The sequence below is a fragment of the Daphnia pulicaria genome, chromosome 1 (assembly GCF_021234035.1).
Source record: "Daphnia pulicaria isolate SC F1-1A chromosome 1, SC_F0-13Bv2, whole genome shotgun sequence".
In the NCBI taxonomy this organism is placed as follows: Eukaryota; Metazoa; Arthropoda; class Branchiopoda; order Diplostraca; family Daphniidae; genus Daphnia; species Daphnia pulicaria.
In genome coordinates, this window is record NC_060913.1 from 7635104 (window position 1) to 7637830 (window position 2727).

General features: G+C 36.1%; 1 long non-coding RNA gene across 5 annotated transcripts; it reads left to right on the forward strand.

The window, feature by feature from the left end:
* The first annotated feature begins 113 nt into the window (after positions 1–113).
* On the forward strand, positions 114–2156 carry LOC124328564. Of its 5 annotated transcripts, XR_006916325.1 has the most exons (5): positions 114–326; positions 395–514; positions 597–703; positions 778–806; positions 1721–2156. It is a non-coding gene; the product is annotated as an uncharacterized LOC124328564 (long non-coding RNA). The 5 variants fall into 5 exon arrangements; XR_006916323.1 differs by having other exon boundaries at positions 114–514; positions 584–703; positions 1721–2153; XR_006916322.1 differs by having other exon boundaries at positions 114–514; positions 1721–2152.
* The last annotated feature ends 571 nt before the right edge of the window (positions 2157–2727 follow it).

The following is a 2727-nucleotide window of genomic DNA, read 5'->3' on the forward strand; positions in this document are numbered from 1 at the left end:
AGATGTCGTGTGATAGAAATTCGTTGAATTTGAAATGTGAATGACTTCATTTTAATTTCGTGGTAATTGTTCTGAATTTAAAAAAAAAACGTATGAAAAATAAAAAAGGCGGAACGCTACTTCCCCACTTGACTAGTGCCATTTATTTTCGATTATGAAAAAAAACATAGGCCGGCAGGCCGCCATACGGAGTAGAGTCGCTGAGTCGCAGAGTCGTCGTTGTAGCTAATCTAGCTTTGCGCTTCGGTTTCAAAATGTCAATTTAAACAGTCAATACTTTATTATGTAAATGTTGACTTTATTTGTTTGCCTTAATGGTCAAAACGGTAATAAATGCATTTCTTGTTGCAAAACAATTTTTTGAAAAAGCCGCTCTTATATTCTGTCTAATCAGAGCAGAGGCACCTCGTAGAAGAATTGCGTACTTCACAGTTTCGTCCAAGCAACGAAGGAAGGTCGACGAAACGTGCCATTACTGCCATCTGATTTCTTCCACACCATCATGTCACACAATGTAAGTTTCAACGTGAATTGGTGACGTTAAAAATTGTAGTCCAGATTCCAGATTATTTTCTAATAATAGGACTAATTTTAAGTGTTAACCATGACACAATTTTCAATTTCATGACAACACAATTTTTCTTTCTTCGGCTGCCTCGGCATTGACTAATTAGTTTCATATATTGACTTCATCTTGAGCAATGTAATGTTATTATCTCTTGGTTAAAAACTTAAAACTTAGTCATGGAGTCAATAATTAGTATTTTTTTTATTTAGTTGCTTTGAGAGCCTTAACAGAAAACATGGTGTCAACTAGGGATGGCGATATTTAGACCGCGATATAGATATATCTGAAAAACCGTAGAAATCTATATCGATTGTTTCGATTCAGATATATCTAAATATCTGTATAACGCCATCTAGCGCTCAGAAAACATACTATAACGTTTAAAAATTGCGATAAAATTCTTCGACGAATAATTGCCAGGCGGCAATAACAGAATAATCAGGTTACGTCACTCATTTGTTGTGATTCATACGTCAGTGATTGCAATGGGGAGAAGAAAATCGAGTGACGTTTGGGAGTTTTTTTACCGAATACGAAGTTGATGATAGAAAAGTTTGGGAATGCGTTTTGTGCAAAGATGTGGGAGACAATAAGGGAAATACTTCTAATCTCTGAAGTCATCTTAAGAAAAAAACGGGTAAAGATGGTAAAAATGATTCTGATGATATGAATTTAGACTTCCGAGTCTAATGAATGGCCAGTCGTCTCATGTAGGAATCGAACCCTTCTATCCCGCACATTAATCGAATGCTATGCCACTGTGCCATGAGTACCTATTCAGCTAAACGAAGGGCAAGTAGAAATCCGTAGGAATCGTACCAAATTTACTAAATCAGACAAAAAGATGTCTCTCATTTCCGACCTTACGATTATTCATTTTCGCATTATTAGTTATAAAATATACATCTTAGTTATTAAATGTATTTCCTCTATGAAATTCTATTTTATCAGAGTATCGAACCCGGATGTCCCGCACTCAAGCTGAATACTATGCTTACACGCCATGAACTCGATTCAATTGTAAAGAAGTACGAGAACAGATCGCGCCAATTTTCATTTTTACCGATACTGAGCAGCGATATATCTGAAAATATAGATATAAGATATCGATACATCTGAAATCTGAAATTGACGATATATCGCCATCCCTAGCTGTCAACCTCGAAAACCAATCCAGCAATCCCGAGCAATCCTTTGGATCATGCACAAAACTTCAAACCTCAAATAAAGAAAAGCAGACGACAAACAGAAAAGAAATAAACGATGCGCCATCTATATTCGTGAAATATATTCGCCACCTAGCGGTCGAATGGCATCTCACGGTAAAAATTGTCAACTACTGATCAATCGTTGGCAACGTAGGACTATTTTCGATTTTGGTAGTAAAATATTCAAAGTGCTACTTAAACTTTTAATAATAATAAAAAAAAAAAACAAGATCATGTAATCCATCTTTCGAGTCAAAATTCAGTACAAACTTATTGCGAAAAAAATGTCGCACATTGCGTTTTTCTCATCATTTCCTGCAGCTGAAAAAGAAAATTGACAAAATTAAATCGCAAGTTAGACATGCTTCAAATCACTTACAAACATTTGACGAATAAGCTGATATGACCGTGTGACGTCAAAACGTATCAAAACGTGCGCACTTCGACTTTTGGTAAAAGTACGTAACGCAGTAAAGTAACTAAACGCAGTTTAAACTTCACTTTGGTCCAAGTTGCACGACGTTACGCGTTGTAGTAGTCTAGTACTACAACGCAGTTCTGACATTAAAAATATATTTAACAAAATGTATTCCCCATCTAGCTTAACCTTTCCTTTAACTGGGCTAGCAATTCAGGAAATGTTTTGCCATCGAATGTAACAAGAAGGAAAAAAAAAACATGAACAACTCACCGCGTACTCACCGCATGACCCTACTCACCGCTAAAACCTTTACAGAAGAATCCCTACGGGAACTCGTCAGGGCTGCTTTTCGCTTCCCACAATCTCCAACTAATTAGTTCTCAATTTCTTTTGAAAAAAAAAAACCCATTAGTTCCCATTTTCCTTAATTAGGAATTTCATGTTCTGCTTTTTTTTTTTGGTTTGGTTCACTTAATCACGTCACAGTATGTCGTAATCAACGGAAGAAAAAAATGTGGGAGGGGTCGAAA